This window comes from Protopterus annectens, chromosome 2.part2 (genome assembly GCF_019279795.1).
Source record: "Protopterus annectens isolate FY-2018-M chromosome 2.part2, PAN1.0, whole genome shotgun sequence".
Classification (NCBI taxonomy): Eukaryota; Metazoa; Chordata; order Ceratodontiformes; family Protopteridae; genus Protopterus; species Protopterus annectens.
Window position 1 is genome coordinate 528,407,113 of NC_056730.1, and position 19,297 is coordinate 528,426,409.

Sequence of the window (19,297 nt, forward strand, 5' to 3'; positions counted from 1 at the left end):
AGCTTTTGTAATAGAATTGCTGCTTCTTCCCTCTGATTGGGTGGAACATTGGGGATTTTCCTTGACATTGGAGCTGGACGGGAAAGGGTATTATATAGCCTCTGGAAATAATCCAAGTACCTTTTGCTATGTCTAGCCAGGCTCTCTGGTGCAGGGATAATTGACCTCCGATTACCATCAGAGACAGACAGTCAGGTCTGCTTTTGGTTTTGCAGGCCTCCTCTGCCACTGTCGTGCCCAATGGATTTCCCTCTCTACCCCTGGGGAACTTTCTCCACGTGTGTCCTGGAATGGACCCTGGGATTTCCTGAACCACATCTTTCGACCGTCTCATTGATTCCTTGAAAACAATCTCTGATGAGTTGAAAAATCTATTACTACTGCAAACAGGGATTTCCATCTTTTTCCTACCTGGATAATGTGTCCTTCACTTTGGGGCCAAATAAAGACGTGACATCAAGAATGAACATTTGAAGGGCTCTGTAAAATCGCATAAGCACATCCAGGTATGTCTCCTGATGGAAATGCCTAAACCTCTGCCATTGAGGTTCCTTCAGCTACATGCAAAATGAGCCTCATGGATAAATTTGAAATAGATTGCAGGGTAGCCATCTGAAAAGTCACAGATGATTGGATGTCTGCAGAAATGGATCCTGAGAGGGTATCTGACAGTTCCTTAATAAAATGTAAAATGTGCCAGATAATTCAGTGACCTTAAGGTGAAGGTCATTGAAGCATAGACACTCTTCTCAAACCTGTCCATCACCTGAGACTCCCTGTTAAGCTGGATCAACAGTGGAACTATCTTTGGCAAGTTCCTTTTTTGGTGGCTGCTGCCAAGACAGTAGCATCAGCGGGCACCCACTTAACCCAAAACTGCTTATTCAAAGGTGGTGCCATAATCTTGTCTGGTCTCCAGGGTATGAGTTCAACTGTGTCAGGTTCCTTCCATGCCCACCGAGAAGCCAATTCTGTGAGCTTATCGGGACAGAGTAACCCAGGAGGTAGAAGGGCGAGTACCGGGAGTCTCCAGGAATACTGACTCCTCGGATGAAGGATTGCTGGGGATCCAACCACCTGTCTGTTTTAAGATCTCAAGGATGTCTCCAAATGAGAAATCTGGAAGTGATCGTGGGGATCTTTCACCTTCATCGAAGTCCATATCCTCTGTGACTGACTCTTGAGGAGAATCCAAGTGCTTCCTCTTGCACTTCTTCTTCCTAGGGAACTCTTCATTGGGATGCTCTGGGGCGGTATCAGAAGAAACTGTAATACCCTGCTGGGAAGCCTGGGGGTCTTGGGCTGGCTGTCCCTGTAGTAAAGAACGATGAGGCTCCAAGTGCAGAGACATCAAGGTAGAAGGTGGAAGACCCGAGGGGGTTGGATCCATCCATTTTGTTGGGGCAGAAAAAAAACCCTCTTCATAATCTCTAAGGCTGATCGCTCCAGAGAAAGAGAAGACCTTGACTCCAAAAAGACAAGCTTCTGGGCTGCTAAGTGGAAGCCAGAGCTGAGCTATCCAGTGCCAAGACTCTAAGGGGCAGACATGGCTCCAACAATTTTGGAGTTGACTGCAACACCTTAGATCGAACAGGGAAGCCACGACTCTGACAGCCCTCTGGTCTGACAGAACCAGAGCACTCAGAGAGTAAACTTCAGATCTGAAGACAATGTTATCTTCGGATCTGAGCCAGACAGAACTGGAAGGCTTGGATCCAGGGACTCTGAAACAGTTGAAATCAGAGGAGGAACTTGAAGTGTGGGAGTGGGTGTGGTCGAAGGACAGACCTCCTGACCCAAAGGGATAGGAGCTGGTAAGACACCCATCTGACACTGTACCGAGAAGATCTTCCACACCACTCTTTCCACATCTTCCTCCATCAAACTTTTGAAAGAATGAGTAGAAATGATATTAGACATGGGTCGATTATGCTCTAAAAAGTGTGAGGGCACCCTTGAAGGTACCGGATCCAAGGGCGGTGAATATCTTATCCTAGGAAGAGATATGGGGCTCAAGGCAGTCAGATCCAATAGCTTTTTTGTTGGAGCTGAGGTAGTTGAGTCCATCATTTTCATCATTTTCTTCTTCTTTGGATCTGAGGGTGAGGAACTTTTGGATCTTACCAAATCCATCTTATGTCTTTTCCTAGTCCACGCTGAAACTGGGGTGGCTGAAGTGGATGGTTTTGGAGACAAAGGCTTCCAAGTCCTTACTTTTACTTTTGGGGGATTAAGCTTCAGATAAAGCTTGTCTGAAAGCAGATAGTTGTAGTCCTTTTAAGATAAGCTTATTCTTTCTTTCTGCCAATGCCCTATGATTAAACCTCTGGCAGATTGAACAGTCCTCTTGTAAGTGTAATGGACCAAGGCACTACACGTGCATAGTGTGCATCTGACATAGGTAGTTAGTGCCCACACTTGACACTTTTTTTAAACCCAGCGGGGCCTTTTTCTAACATTATACTGCTACTATAAGAAGAAACGTTTTAAGTAAAAACAGGTTGTTTTTTGTGGGGTTTTTTTGTAAGAAGAAAAGACAGGAAGAAAAATCTACCAGCAAGGATAATAAAAGACTGCACCAAGTGCTGAAAAGAAAGGAAATTACTAGCAATAGTAATCCAAGAGTTACACACTGTACGAAAGTAAACTGTAAAGATATATCAAAAGTAAAATTACCAATTATGATAACAACAGAGATATGAAGATGTAAAGGGTAAGGGGCAAGAAAAAACGAGAAATATTAGAAGATATATGAGTTTTAAAGATAGTAATATTTACTTATCTGAGAAGCTTGAGAGCTAGGTCAACCACATCTTTCAAAGAAAGCAGCAAACAAGATATGGGACAACTTGGAATTGGTGCATTATGGGTAAGGGAGAAGCTCTAGAGTTTTTTGGTTGCCACTACCTTTAGCAACAGGTGAGTTGGATCCGAGGAATGGATCTGAACCCATCTGTTGAGGATAGAATGGAATTGGAAAACATCAGATCAGATGTTTTCTTTTTTCCCAAATGCTGGCTAGATTTAGGGATGTATTTAATTGGAAGCAGTCTTCTACTGCCTCAAAGACTGGCAGGGTCTACAGTCTTTTGCTGGATAATGTACTTATTCTTGATCCCATCTCTCCAGTGATCTCAGTATTGGATGATGTTTTTAAGAAAGTGCATAAATCTCGTTAATCTACTGAGGCTCTCCCTAAAAAAGTATTTAGGAAATTTAGGGTTTCCTCCTCTTTGCTGTGTCTCTAGAGCCCCTTGTCTGCAGCCTGTGCTTCTGTGTCTCCAGCTATCATTTCTAATAAAAAGTCTATGTCTTCTACAAGTCCAGACCTACAAGATAAACTAGGTAAGTGGCTAGAATCTCAAGGGAAGAAGCTAGGGCAGTCCAGCATGGTAGCTTTTAAAATATTTAACTATCAATGTTTTATGTGGAAGTTTATGTTGGGGTGCATGTATAGTTTAGAAAACTGTGCTGCATCTATGCCTGTTTGAGCACAAGGTTTATGTCAAAGATATAATTTCCAATGTTTTTCAGCTGTCAAAATGTGTGTTAAAGCATATTTTAGAAGGGGCTGACACTGATTCCAGAAATGTGACTTTGTCAGTGGTGATGACTAGGTATGCCTAGTTGCACAATCAAAAATTTTATGTTGAATTAAAAAATTACATCTTAAATGCTCCCATTGAGTTTGACTGACTGGTACTGCACCTGGTACTACAGCTATTCAAATCCTTAAACACTGCGATGACAAAGGTAAATTAATGCAGGGTGTGTTAAAATATGATGTTATGTGGTCCTATCTCGCCTATATTCTTACCCGTGGGTTCAGAGCCGAATATCGTCTCCGACTTGGCCAATTTTACTAGCTCAAAGTCTCTCACTGGCTGGGCTAAGAGGGTATCCCATGGTGCACTACTCCATATCCCCAGATCTCGTTTGCCGCTTGTGTAGCTCAGACGTGGTCTCGCTTGGCTGTGGCTAAGTACCTTCTTTTTTGCTATTTCTCTTTGAGAAATGTGTTAGTTCATACCCAAAAGCTATTTTAATAGCTATTTCTTGATCGCTAAATTGTGTGTGATTTCGTGCTTGAGTGTGATAGTTGTTTTTTGATATCCCTGACTGTTCTGGCGGGCTAGGCTCGTTTTAGTTAGAGGACCTAGTCCTCCCCTCTGTTGTTGGATAAACCTTTGGTGTCATTGTGTTTTTTCTGTGTAACCCCTAGAAGAACCGTTTTAGTTAGAGGTTCTTAGAGCGTGTTTAGCATTGTTTTTCTGGTGTTTCCAAATTGTGTGTGAACCGTTTCAGTTAGAGGTTCTCACAGTGTGCTTAGTACATTTTTCTGGTGTTCTAAATTGTGTGTTTTTCCCACCCTTTTTATAAGTTGCGTCTAGGTGTCTCGCTAGCGTTTATTATAAAATGTCCAAGGATCAGAAGGAGCATAAGCCTTCTGGCTTTAAAAAATGTTCCAAATGTGGATATAAAATGTCCATCACTGATGGACACTCTGTGTGTGTCTACTGCCTTGGAGCCATCCATTTACAGGAGTCGTGTAGCTTTTGCTACGCTTTCAGTCCTAGGGTGCTCCAGGAGAGGAAAAATAAATTGATAATAAAGGGACTTCTGAAACCATCATTTGAGGAAGCTATAGACTCGGCTTCTAGTACTCAGTCAAAATCTAAAGCTTCCAAGTCTAAGAAAAGGTCTCCGACTCCATCTGCCACTTTGGAGCCTCCGGAGAAAATTACTGTTTTGGACTCTACCTCCTCGGCTCCACTGTTCTCGGGGCCGCAGGATGTATCAGTGTTAACTGAATCGGCGTTGGCTCCTATTATTCTTGAACCTATCCGGAGCCGGTCGCCAAGTGTAAGGCATAGTTCACCAGACAAGAGATTCCAGTCTCCATCGCTCTCCTCCAAATCCTCCAGGCTTTCTGATTTGGGTGTTGATAGGGTAGTGCAGAGGCTCCTGCAGTTGTCGGTGTTGGCCAAATTGTTCTCGGCTCTGACCCACTCGGCTCCGGAGCCAGTTCCTATGACTGTGTCGATGATTCGTCCTCCAAGCACATCCTTATCGTTGGAGCCGGTATACTCCACTCCGAGTGATGTTCCTGCGCTGGCTCAGATACCCCCTCTGGGTCTATCGGTGCTGACCTTGGCTCCGACCATGTCGGTTCCGTCCACAGGGTTCGAGACTCTGGTCTCTTCGGTTAGGCCCTAGGGGGATACTTCGGGACATCTGTCGGTTCCGAGTCTCCCACTTGGTGCATCGGCTTGGGGGACCCGTTCATGGTCTCGGACGCCGGTCGGTTCTCGGACTCGGGGGGACCTGCCTTCGAGGCCATGCAGAGCGCGCTGGCCAGATCATCAGCTACATCACCCGGGTCGGTCATTCTGTCCCCCACCACCCCGGCGAGAGCTTCTGACACTCACCTATCCATGGACAGCAGAGTGCCAGGCCCTAAGGATACCCCCATGAGTGGTCCCCAACTTTCTGAGGGTCTCCCAGAGTCCGTGCCTGAGGAGCCTCCTAGAAAGAAATTGTGCAAGAGGAAGCACATAGACTCCCAGGATGAGTCTCCCACCTCCGATACTGACCTCGAGGAGTTGGAAGGGTCCCCCAAGTCTTCCTCTGATGATGTTTCCTTCTCCTGTATCCTGGAGATACTGAAACAAAGAGGAGACTGGCCTTCCAAAACTCCTTCCAAGGAGGAGTCAGGATTCCTTAAGGCTTTTGGCGCTCAACCCTCTGCCTCCTGGGTGTCTCCACCCTTCGACGAACTTCTTGACCTCATTTGTCGAAGAGTGTGGGAAAACCCTGATTCTGTGGAGCCTGTACCTAGGCGTCCCAACAAATTCCTATCCACACCCCAGGGAAAAGAGTTTCTGTCAAAAGGAGTCCCGGTAGATGCCATGGTGGTGATGGCGGCCACCCAGAAGAAAGTTGCAGAGTCTTTCTCATCAGTCCATCATCCTAACAAGGAGTCTAGGACCATGGACCAGTACCTATCTTCAGCAACCTTCACTTTACGGTCGCTGAATTATTTGTCTCACTTCACTTGGCTCCAGAGAGATCTCCTCAAAGAGTTGGGAGATACTCTTGCAGGTAACATACCTGAGGCGGTGGCTCAGACGGTTAATGCACAGGTGTCTACCCTCAACTCCATCGCTAACTCGTCCATGCGGCTCATTTCGTATGCAGCCGAGGGAGCGAGTAGGGCAGCAAGCTCAGGGGTCGCCCTTAGAAGGCAAGCCTGGCTGTGCCTGTGTCACTTCGCAGAGGCCTTCAAGTCTTCCTTCACTGACGCCCCATTTGACGGTTCATCCTTGTTTGGGACCAAAGTGAAAGACACTCTCACCAGGTGTGAGCAAGAGGGAAAGACCCTGTCTGCTGTAGGGGTCTATTTTGCCTTCCTTCTAGGCCTTATCCCAAGGCCCAGCAGGGGGGGAAGATGTGGTTCAAGAAATCACAGAGGTTTTTTCCCTGCCGCACAAGGTGAACCCCCCCCCCCCAGAGGCAGGGGAGGGGGGGTTACTCAGGGAGATGTCACCCCAGAGGCAGAGGGGGCCCCCGCAATTCCAGAGACAGAGACTCCTTTCGTGGCTCTCCATACTCTCATTCCTGAGGGTGTGCCCGGCTGCGCTTATCTGGAGCCAGTCGGGGGTCGAATTTCCTTATATCCAGAAGCCTGGGAGAGCATTACCCAGGACTGATGGGTATTAAGGATAATTTCTGGAGGTTACCTCATCCCATTCTCTTCTGTACCCCCACCAACAAGAAAAATCCCAGACGTTCCACCCAGTCAAAGGGATCAAGCAGCCTCAGAGGTCTCTCAGCTGCTAGAAAAAGGAGCCATCCGACAAGTCCCCTCAGACCAAATCGGATTAGGGACTTACTCAAGATTCTTTTTCATGCCGAAAAGAACAGGGGACCTGAGACCCATACTAGCTCTCAGTCAACTCAACAATTACGTACACAAGTCCAAGTTCCGTATGGTCACACTACAATTGATTCTCCCATTGTTGGGAGAGAAAGTATGGATGTGCTCCATCGATCTCAATGATGCTTACTACCATGTCAAAATGGACAGAGCATCCAGAAGTCACCTACTCTTCTGACTGGGAGCCAGTCACTTCCAGTTTCGAGCCCTACCCTTTGGTCTCATCACAGCCCCCAGGGTGTTCACCAAATGTATGGCAGTGGTGACAGCTCACTTGAGACATCAGGGATTCCAGGTGTTTCCGTACCTGTACAACTGGCTCCTTACCGCCCCCACCAGGCATCAACTAGTTCAGACCAGGGACGCTACCATCAGCCTATGTCACCAATTGGGCATAACAATAAACTGGGAAAAATCTGCCTTATTGCCCTCACAGCATGTCACCTTTATAGGAGCAGAGTTGGATACCATTCAAATGCGAGCATTCGTACCACAAGAAAGGATCACAGTTTTGCAACAACAAATACACATGCTGATGCCCCTGAGACAAGCGAAGGCAAGACTGGTTCTACAACTCCTAGGGATCATGGCGGCAACTGTCATGTTGGTCCCTCTAGCGAGATTACACATGAGACTTTTCAATGGCTCCTCTTTGTCCAGTGGTCTCTCCAAAGACTCCCACTATCTCATCCCATATTACTCACAGACAGGTGCAAGCAGGACCTCCGTTGGTGGCTGTGCACCAACAATTTGAATGGGGGAAAGCCCTTTGTTCCTCCCGTCCCTGTTGCCACGGTGACCACGGACACCTCCCAGATGTGGTGGGGGGGCATTATCTCGGCAGGACAGTCCAAGACACGTGGTAGGAACACGAGATACATTTGCATATAAACGTCCTGGAGATGAGAGCAGTGCTTCTTGCATTGCAGGCACTTCAGGAAGTTCTTCCTCTAGGGACTATTGTGATGCACTCAGACAACATGTCAGTAGTGTGGTATCTCAATAAGCAAGGGGGAACCCGGTCTTACCCTCTATGCAGAGAGGCTATGCGAGTGTGGCATTGGGCAGTAGCTTCCTAACAGTTTCTGGTGACAACTCACATTCCGGGGAAGTCCAATGTAATAGTGGACAGGCTAAGCAAAGCCATACTTATGCCTTATGAGTGGTCCCTGAATCGCCTGGTTGCAGAGCGAATCTTCAGCAGCTGGGGTCAGCCTTGCTGCGACCTTTTTGACACCCCCCTCAATGCGAAATGCAGCAACTACTTCACGCTGATCCCCCCACAGGGGGAATCACACAGGGACGCTCTGGTCCATGATTGGCCCTCCGGTCTGCTATATGCTTTCCCTCCGTTTCCCCTTCTCTCAAGGGTGATTCAGAAAGCGCAATCCTTGGGAAGCATAATGATTCTGATTGCCCCACACTGGCCTCATCAAGTATGGTTCCCCTTTCTTCAACCATTCATTGTGGACACTCCTTGGATTCTGGATCCTCTACCAGATTTACTGACACACATGTGGGGACAGTTCCACCCCTCTCTGAGGACACTCCGCTTGACAGCCTGGCAACTCCACTTCCATCGCTAGTCAGACGTCATAATTTTTCACCAGAAGTGGTCCATATATTATCGTCCTCTCATAAACCATCCACTAGAAAGATTTACTCTAGCAAATGGAAAAGGTTCTCTATCTGGGCTCATACTAGAGGCATTGATCCTTACACAGCTCCAATAGATTCAGTTCTGGAGTTCTTATTTATGCTGTTCTATCAGGGGTCCGCATCAGCCACCATCAAAGTTCAGCTGGCGGTGATATCTAATTTCCACGTAGCGAATGAACCTAGTCTTATGGCACACAGACTATGCAAAGCATTCCTTAAAGGTACCCTGTTGCTTCGTCCCCCAGTATCCGAACCTGTCATGCCCTGGGATCTCAATTTTGTTCTTCAAGCCCTTACTCTACCACCATTTGAGCCTGCAGCTACCTGTGAATTAAACTTCTTAACATGGAAAACAGCATTCTTAACAGCAGTCACTTCAGCAAGGTGGGTCTCGGAAATTCAAGCCCTCTCCATCAAACCCCCATATTTGATCTTCCATAAAGATAGGGTCTGTCTTAGACCAAACCCCTTGTTCCTTCCTAAAGTGGCTTCTGTGTCTAACACAAATCAATCCATTGAACTGCCGGTGTTCTTCCCCCACTTTTCTAACAAGGCAGAATTTAGATTTCACCAATTGGATGTACATAGACAGTTACGCTTCTATCTACACCGTACTAAAGATATCAGAAATCTGACCAACTCTTTTCTCCTTTTCGGAAAACCGATTGGGTTCCGGTATCCAAGGTCACACTGTCTAGATGGATTGCCATTTGTATCTCTCTCATCTATCAGGAAGGAGGTAAAAATTTGCCATTTCCTGTCAAGGCACATTCTCTGCGGGCTGTTTCTACATCCACAGCCTATCAAGCTAGATTGTCAATGGATGATATATGTGCTGCAGCTACTTGGGCTTCTCCTCACTCCTTTATTTCTCATTATAAATTGGACGTGGTCTCCAGGGGCAGATCTTCCTTTGGCTCCACAGTTCTCAGGAGTATTTTCCTACGAGCCACCCAGGATGTAGGTGCTAGGGACGCTATCCCACGGGTAAGAATGTAGGCGAGATAGGACCACATAACATCAAGAAGTTATGTACTCACCATAACGTTCGATGTATGTGGTCCATCTCGCCTCACATTCTTACTCACCCTCCCACCTTCCCCCTGCCTGGAGGATTTGGAGCTTAGATTTGGAGCTTAGGTTGTCACCTGCAGAGTACCTTTGATTAGTTATTGTTTATATGGATGTGAGGTGTGTATGAAGTATATATGTTGTTTCGCAGCAAACTAGATCTGGGGATGTGGAGCAGTGCACCATGGGATACCCTCTTAGCCCAGCCAGTGAGAGACTTTGAGCTAGTAAAATCAGCTGAGTCGGAGCCGATATTCGGCTCCGAACCCACAGGTAAGAATGTGAGGCGAGATGGACCACATACATCGAACGTTATGGTGAATACATAACTTCTTGTTAAAAATGTTTCATTTTCTCGAGTTTTCCTCCTTTAAACAGGATAATTTTCAGCAGCCTATTAAACAGAATTCCCAGCCTAACAAAAACCAAAGAAACAAAAGGAAACAGCATGGCAACAGTTATGCCATGTCCAATAAGAGGGCTCTTCTTACCAAGGGTTCTTTCTTACCAAATGGTATTTCTGGAATTCTCCAAAAGGAATGTTGCCCCAGCTCGAGAATTCCATAAAATTCTTAGACTGAAGGTGTGCATAATTCTCATGATACCATTGGCAAATTTTCACACAAGAAAGATTCAGTGATCTGTCCAAAATTGTTGGACTGAGCAAGTTAGTTCCCTGGAAATTCAGTTGTCGGCACTTCCTTCCATCAGACAAGAGTTACAGTGGTATAGAAAACAGTTGACTGTCAGTCCAGAACTTCTGTTCTTTCCAGTTCTGGTGTAATTTGCCAGACAAATTTGTCCGCCTTTCCATGGGGGATCAATGGGGAAGAAAGTGCAAGCAGCTTGGGGTCCCAACAGTGCTAGGAAACACATAAGTATCAAGGAGATGTTGGCAGTAATTCATACCTTGAAATTTTTTCATCGCCTATGGTCCCTGGGTCCTCTTCAGGTGATTATGTAAAACTCCCCAGTGATGTGGTATCTTATCAAATGGTGGGTTATGAGGTCTTACCCTCTGTTTTGGTTGGGAGTGATGGCCTGGGAGCTGGTTTCTTACTATTCTCTGACTTTCCAGGCTTCTTATATTCCAGCAGAGCAGAACATTGTGGCAGAGAGACTGAACAAACCCTGGGTAGACCTGCATGAGTAGAAACTGTAGCCAGTGGTGTTCCAGGATCTAGTCCAAATGTGAGGAATGCCTTAACAAGATTTGTTTGCCTACTTTCAAAACAGACAACTAGAGAAATTCTGTTGTAGACATCCTTGCTGCAGTACTTGGAGGGCAGACTCATTCTCATTCGGTTAGACAGGAATGTTTCTTTATGAGCTTCCACCCTTTTCACTGATTCAGAAAGTATTTTTCAGACTTTGTAGAGAAATGCCAAATATCATTGTGATCATCCTGTTCACCCAAGCAGTTTTGGTTCTCCTTTTTAATAGTGTTGACCAAGGACAATTACCACAAACTTCCTCATGCTGTGGATCTGCTCACAGAGTCTCAGGGTTAACTGGTACACCTCGATTTAGAGAAAATACAATTGACAGCCTGGATGATTCAATTTTGACTCCCTTTAGGTACCAGTTTCATGAGGATGTGCAATAGGTTGTAAAGGAGGACAGAATTCCTGCTACTAGAAAATCTTACGCTTATAAATGGATAGCTTTCTAAGTGGTGTCTAAATGGGAGTGGGGGGGATCTGTTGAGGTTAACATCCTCCTAGTCTTGAAATATTTGTGTGAGCTACTTCAAGATGGCTTATCATATACATCTGTCAAGGTGCATTTAGTGGCCATCCCTGCTTGTCTGCCAATAGATCCCCCTCTTTCTACTTCTTCTTCTTGTAGTAAAGCAGTTTATGAAAGGATTGTTGCATATGCCCCCCCCCCCCCCACAAGTGAATCCTTCCTTTGTGGTTTGTCAACTATGTTCTAGAAAAATCGACTTTGCTACTTTTTGAACCAGCAGCTCATTCTGATCTCAAGTTCTGAACATGGAAAATAGTTTTGCTTATTGCTCTGAAACGTGCAAGGAGAATTTATGAGCTGCAAGCTCTCATCTTACCTTGTTTTCCACAAGGATAAGATTGTGTTGTGCATTAATCCTTCTTTCATGCTGAGTGGTTCACTGCTAATCAGTCCATCAATCTCACTGTCTTCTTTCCAGAAATTAAAATTCGGGGGGAGAGGATTCTTTATACCTTGGATATAAATTGGCAGCTCAGGTACAAGATTGATAGAACAAAGCCCTTTAGGAAGACCAAAAGGCTTTTTCTTTCCTTCTGTGGTGTGAAGAAAGGTCATCCTGTCTCTAAGCAAACAGTTACACATTGAATGTCCTGTGGTATTGTTTTTTTGTTATACCTACCATGGCAAGGCAAATCCAGGCAAGGTAAAGGTACATTTACTAGGTCGTTTCCTCTTCAGTAGCATTTTAGAAAGGGGTAGACACTAGAAGTGTTCTAGATGTACCAACTTGGTCTTTGTTCCATACTTTTACAAAGCACTACAAACTGGTTGCCTTTTCTAGATCCAGAGCAGGCTTCACTAGGCCCATTCTCCAGGGGGTCCTTGATCCCTATCCTTTCTCCTCCCAGGTTGAGTAAGCTGTGGGAATTTACCTATATACCAGTAAGGCAGTGTTTTTTTAACATAGTACAGAAGCATAAGATCCACTTAACTGTAACAGTAGATGTTCGTAGAATATATTGCCTTACTGGCAACACTGTCCCACCATCCTCCTTTACTTGGATATGTATAATTTTTTGTTGGTGGTTGCTGCTGTGTTTTGTTTAGCAGCTTTTGTTGTGTTTACATATTGTATCTGGTTTGGAACAGTAGGTGTTAATAAAGGTGGCTTTTTTCATCTGCTCTTCCTTTTGCACCCTACAGAAAAAAACTGAGGGCTTATTTCTGTGCAGTGAAGGACTATACTGCTCTAGCAGCTGATTGGTCCTTCATACCCATAGACATGCAGAGGGAAGAGTCTGAAGCTCTGAGAGACTGACAGCAGAGAGGGGGTAGCAGGTATCCCAGCTTGAAACAAGTACAATTAACTACCCGGATGATAGAATTTTAATACCTTTTAGGTACCTGTTTTCTGAGGATGTGCAGCAGGTATTAAAGAAGGTAAAGAAGCCTACTAGTAGAAAGTCATATATCAGCAAATGGAAAAGATTGTCTAGTTGGTGCTATATAAAGAAACAAGACCCCTTTAGCATTCCTTTGGTTCTATGATATATATTTATTTATTTATTTTATTTTATTTTACTTTATTTTACATTTGTTTACCAGGAAACTCAGACTGGACACAGGTCCATTTACAGTGGAGGCCCAGGGAGAAAAGCTCCACAGAAAAAGAACAGACAATTAAACTATCACATATGAACAAGACAGTAAATACAAATACACTGCAGGCATATTTAAAACAATAAACAAGAGAGAAATAATTTAAAAAAAAACATCAACCATCTTTAACATAGGATAATAGAGTTAAATATCTGCATGGAGGAAAAGAAAAACAACTTATTTACATCAAAACATCAAGAGTAAAAAATGAGAGCAAATAATAGCATTGCCTTTTGGACAGTGTCTCAGAGTGAGCTGAGTTTGGCAATAGGTAAGGTGCCTGAATCTTATTTGTTAATCGGGTGAGATGCAAGAGCATAACCAGATATTCATCAGATGAGTTTTGAGTGAGATTTTAAACTGGGTGATAGCGGGGATAGATGTAATTGACTGGGGAAGGTTGTCCCAGGCTTTAGCTATGGTATGAGAGAATAGGGCTTTCACTGCAGTGTTGTTGACTCTAGCAATGCAGAGAAGAGATTTTTCATTAGAGCATAGAGGGCGATTTGCTATGTAGGGAGTAATAAGGTGACCTAGCACAGGGGTTTTATCAGGATGCTTTAGAATATTGTAAGCTATGACAAGCTGTTGATAAAGAAGTAATTGTGGAAGTTTGAGCCACTTTAGGTTCCTTAGAGCCTGGCAGTGGTGGCTTCTGAAAGAGGATTTGTTAGCAAACATAGATATTTTATTATAACATGCCTCCAGTCTGGTTTTTCTAGTATGGGTAAGAACTTGTGTGGCATACAGCAGAGTGGATAATAGGTGGGTTTGTGCTAGGGTGATCCGGGCATTGTCAGAGAGATACTTTTTATGTCTATATAAAGTGCCCAATTTTTATGGACTTTTTTAATGGTTTGTGAGATATGAACATTGAAGTGTAGGTTATTGTCGATTTCAACACCGAGTAGCTTAATGTATCCAGAAGGAGAAATTACTACCGTTTTTGGACGTGATGGTGAAAGAGAGAGGGGTAGATTTGGCTTTTGTGGGGGGATAGGAGCAGTTTTGTTTTATTGGGGTTTAGGATAAGATGCATATCAGTAATCCAACATTCAACAGAGTTAAAAGATTCCTGTGTGATTTGCTGAAGAGTGGTAATAGAAGGAGCTTAGCAGATCAGGGGAGAATCATATGCGTACTGTATGAGTAGCATGATGGGTGGTGGTATGAAGATTATTTGTAAATATAGAGATAGGGAGTGGTCCTAATATTGAGCCTTGGGGTACACCTATAGTAGTTGGCAGTAAGGGGGATAATTGTTTGCATTATTATTCTCATGCTTTTTTTTATTCCTCTATCAAGGTTAATCTTTTGACCACTTTAGCATGTCTGCCCATGGATCCCCCTTTTTCAATGGATTCTCAAGTCAAGTTAATGTTGGGTTTTGCATATCTGTCCACCTAGAAAACAGACAGCTACTCCTTAGAACCTAAATTTTGTTGTGAAAAAAACTAACTTGTGCTCCATTTGAACCAGTTTATTGGGCTGACTTGAAGGTCTTAACATGGAAAACAGTGTTACTGATTGCTCTGACTTCAGCAAGAAGACTGAGTTGCAAGCTCTCATCATGGGTATTTTTGTCATTGTTCACAAGGATAAGATTTCTTTGAGAATGAATCATTCATTTATGCTTTAAATGGCATGCATGTTTACTTTGAGCCAAGCTATCCATTTCTGTCTTCTTTCCAAATCCTAAAAATCAGGGAGAAAGGGTTCTCTATACTCTGATGGCAATAGACAACTCAGATACTATCTTAATAGAATGAAACCTTCAGAAATTTTGATCAGTTATTTATTTATTATGAAAGTAAGAAAAATGAACATCAATTGTCAAAACAGGCAACTTCCAAATGGTCAACTAAATCTATTTATTTTTGTTACTCCCACCATAATAAATCAGTTCCAGGCAGGGTGAAGGCACCAGGGCCTTGGCTTTTTCAGTGGCTTTTTGGAAAAGGTGGACTCTAGAAGTATTCCAGAGGCAGCAAATGATTTTCTGTACATACTTTTACAAAGCACTACAAACTAGATTTTTTTTCCAGGTCTAAAGCTAGCATTGCTATGACCACTCCTCTTGGACCCTCATCCTCCATTCTTTCTTTATAAGTTTTGGTGTTATGCTCATATAGTTTAGGCTGCTGCAGCAGTGATCAAATTTTATAAATAAACTTAACATAACAGTAGATTTTTGAATGATCACTGCTAGAGTAGCCACTACCCTTCCTTTTTATTCTTTATATGTTTTTTGCATGCCGGGATGAGGATATGGATTCTTTTTACCAAGCACTGGCCTTTTTTCAAGGCTGTATCCTCTCATTTAGTTGGCATAAAAGCTCTGAAGGGCTTTGCACCCAGACCACTGGTTTTCTCCTTGCTCTGCTTGAGCTTTCAACAATCTGGGCATGTGGAAGGTGCCTTTAAGCTTTGGAAGCTGGCAAGGTGTTATATCCTATGCAGGACATAACCCATGCAGTGTAAGCTACTGCAACAATGATCATTCAGACATCTACTGTTATTGTAAGTTTACTTGCACAACTGTTCTTTTCTTAGCAAAGTGTTGTCCACTTAGCCCTGTGTAACCAATCACCTGTGTAACCAATCATGCACAAAGCTTCTTCATGTCCACCAATAAAAATACACAGGGCCAGATTCAATAAAGCCTATACTAAGTGTACATGATTTGTATTCAAGAACGTTCTTATCACATTTTTTGTGCTTTCTATTCACTCAGCAAGATCTAAGTGTACATATAGTCTGTACTTTGTGGCAACCTTTATGAATCCCTATCAATATTTAAAGCTGCAAGAATATCAGTAGGAAAACTAAAATTAGGAGGAAGAATGTGTGAGTTATGTCTGTGTTATCTGTTCACTCAGAACACTAGGTGTTCACTTAGTGGTACACTTAGTGTAGGCGTTATAGAATCCTAGCGTAAAAGGTAATAAAGTCACAGTGTAAGAAGTTGCTGGCTACCAATAACACTGATTCTGAGGCAGTGAATCATTTGGATAATACCTGTAACTTACTGCCCACATGATTTATAAGTGTGATTGAGCATAATGTTAAATGGTAACCAAAAGCATTAAAGAATACATTTATTGGTTATGCAGGTGTCAAACATTACCAAAGTTGTCCTCAGTGGGTGTCAGTGTATGTATGTATGTAGTCATATGTTAGTATTAAACTAAAAATATGGTAGCTGTTTAAGAGGTATTGCCATTAGTTGTGGCTGTTTGCCATGTGATTTCTTCATCAGAGCAATTCAGCAAAGATTCTTATTCAATGCATATCATGTCTAATCTCTCTTCATTTATCTTGACTATCTGCATGTTTTATAGTGCGCGTATTCAACATGGTGTCAGAATCAAAGTTGCTTTGGCACTCTCTGCTGTGCTTTCACGCTTCAATGATTTTGGAACTTTTGAAGATTTTTCTTAAGTTCTGCTGTGTTACAGTCTTGTTTCTCATTTTTCATGTTAAAAATAATGATTCTGGTTCTGCTTTTTCATTTTCATATTATTAACATTAAAACAAACTGATGTGACAGTGAATTCAGTCATTGATCTTAATGACACAAAACAAACATTGAATTTATACTCACATTTTCACTGTGGAAGCATCAATCCTTTAACCTCATTTCTTCAGTTTTTGTCATTGGAGCTGCATAGAAACTTGTCAAGTAATTGCATTCTATGGATTTAAAAACTTGAGCTCTATCTCAGTGTTTGAGGACTTGCCAAAAAGCAAAAAAAGATCCAGTGTGCAGTGTTCCTTAATGTCACTGGTGAAGGAAATGATAAGACAATGGAAAAAGCAATATATCTGTTGTGACAGACGTGTTGGGTACATTACAAACCAAAGAAGACTCTACTATGCATAAAACATCAAGGGTTCAGGAGTCAATTGATGTGCACATGACTGAACTGAAACACAGTGTGTGTGACATTGGCTTTGGTGACTTGCTTGGTTTACTGATAAAAGTATATTTACATATATAATCTGACTATTTTAAATGCAAACTATTGAGAGAAGCTGATTTGATACATGATAAGCTGCTAGATATGTGTTGAGTGAGTGAGCTTTTAAGCATTCAGCTGTGAAAGTATGACTGAGGAATAAGAAGTATGTAAAATAAAAGCTGTGAGTGAAAATAAGAACAAAACAAAGCTGTAAAATTATAAAATAAATACAAAAAAAGTATAATTTATTTATGTATATATTTACTTTTGTTTACCGGGATAGTCCAACTGGGTGGTAGCCCATTTTCAGAGGAGGCCTAGGGAGAAAAGCTCCAAAATAAGTACATTAATTGCTACAAAAACATTTACAGAAAACAGTATTTGGAGATTATACAATATGTAGAAGATTTTTCAAAAACAAAAATTTTACAGAGAATAATAATTAGAGGTTTTACAAAAAAAAAAAACAATGCAAGTTAGAGGCTAATAACTGAGTAATTACCAAGAGACACAAATTATAGAGGATATAATGCGGTAGCGTTGTCGCCCCACAGTAAGACGCTGTCCGGTTCAATTCTCAGCTAGAGCGTCTTCTGCATGGAGACATGCGTGAATGAGTGTACCTTTGTTGAAGGTTGTGCATCAGGGCTGGTAACTCGGCACGTAAAAATCAACTACCAGTCATTAGCGGACCGGAGTTCCGCTGTGTTGACCCCTAACCAGGAAAAGCCGAAAGAAGAAGAAAAAAAAAATAATAAGGCCTTTTTTGTGTACAGAGGTTTGATTTTTGTGCCAAATAGTTTGAAGAGGCTGAAGGTGTAATAAGACAGAGGAAAATAGTTTATAGCTAGATAGATTTGTAGGTATATGATAAAACAACTGTATGTAAGGAGTAGTAGTTGTAAGTTGTTTACTGTATGTGACATAGAGGGTTCCGGGGAAGGGGAGACAAGTTAGATGGGATAGAAGTTAGACAGAAAATTAGAGTAAATAGGAGAAGTGGGAAATGTTGGGGGATAGTGGTGAATTTGTAATTGGAAGAGAAGAAAGTTGCAAATATAGAAGGAAATAGGAGTGAGAAGAAGGAGGGGAGAAGAGAGAACACATACATTTCTAATATAGTGCTTAGTAATAAATAAAGAAGCAAATACCACACCTCATGCAACCAGTATTTATACAGACATAAGGAAGTATATTGCAGAACCATTAATTGAGTTTTAGACTCTATAGATCAATCATTTCACAAAGACATGTAAAAGTTAGAAAAAAGGCAGAAATAGTTGCACTATGTTAAAGACAAAAGAACGGAATAAAGCTGATTTGTTTTTTGACCTTGTTAAGCTACACATTGAATTCAGTACATCCTATAAACTACAAAAATATTTATGACTAGAGGCAAGGGTGTTACATTTTAGTAAAAAGTCCAAGGTACCCAAAGAAGGGAAATCCAGCCACAAAACAAAAAAAAAAAAGCTTTATTTCAATGAACCAAACCACATTAACGTTTCTTAACAAACTCCACAAATACATTTTCGTTTAAAGTACTTCATCAGGTGCGGACTCTTTTAATGAGGGAGTAAATTCTAACACTAGGAGCTGCCATGCTGTACTGCAACCGGTCTCATGTCAATGATAGTATAGCATGGCAGCTCCCAGTGTTAGAACTTACTTCTGCATTAAAAGAGTCTGCATCTGATGAAGTACTTTAAATGAAAACATACTTGTGGAATTTGTTAAGAAATGTTAATGTGGTTTGGTTCATTGGAATAAAGCTGTTTTTATTTGTTTTGTGGCTGAATTTCTCTTCTTTGGGTACCTTTGACTGTTTACTGGTGATTTTTTGGTACCTTGGTGTGCTTTTTTTTTTTACATTTATTGGTGTTACATTTTAGCATGATTCTTGGGCAGAATGCAGTATGTTGTCTGACATTATGTTTAAGTTGTCATATTTAACTAATAATATGAACAGTTCTCTATGTACTTGCCTGATTGTAAGTGTAAATGAATAAAATACAAGTTAATGTTCCAGTTGTGTTGGTTACCTTGGATAATCATTTAAAGCAACGGGTCCTACACTTGGTGTGATTATAAACAAAGGATTTATATTGGCAGTTAGCATTATTAACTGTAACCATTTGAAATGTCAGGGAAGGCTGAATGGCCAAAGGACTGTACTTATATATACTAAGCCCAGATACCATTTCTCAGATTATTCCCTTTTCTGTGAGGTATGGTGATCTCGGAGTTGGCATATATAACTTTGGGGGGTGCAGGGGGCTTGCCCCCATTCCCTCCAAAAAATATGTTTTAAGGAGAACAG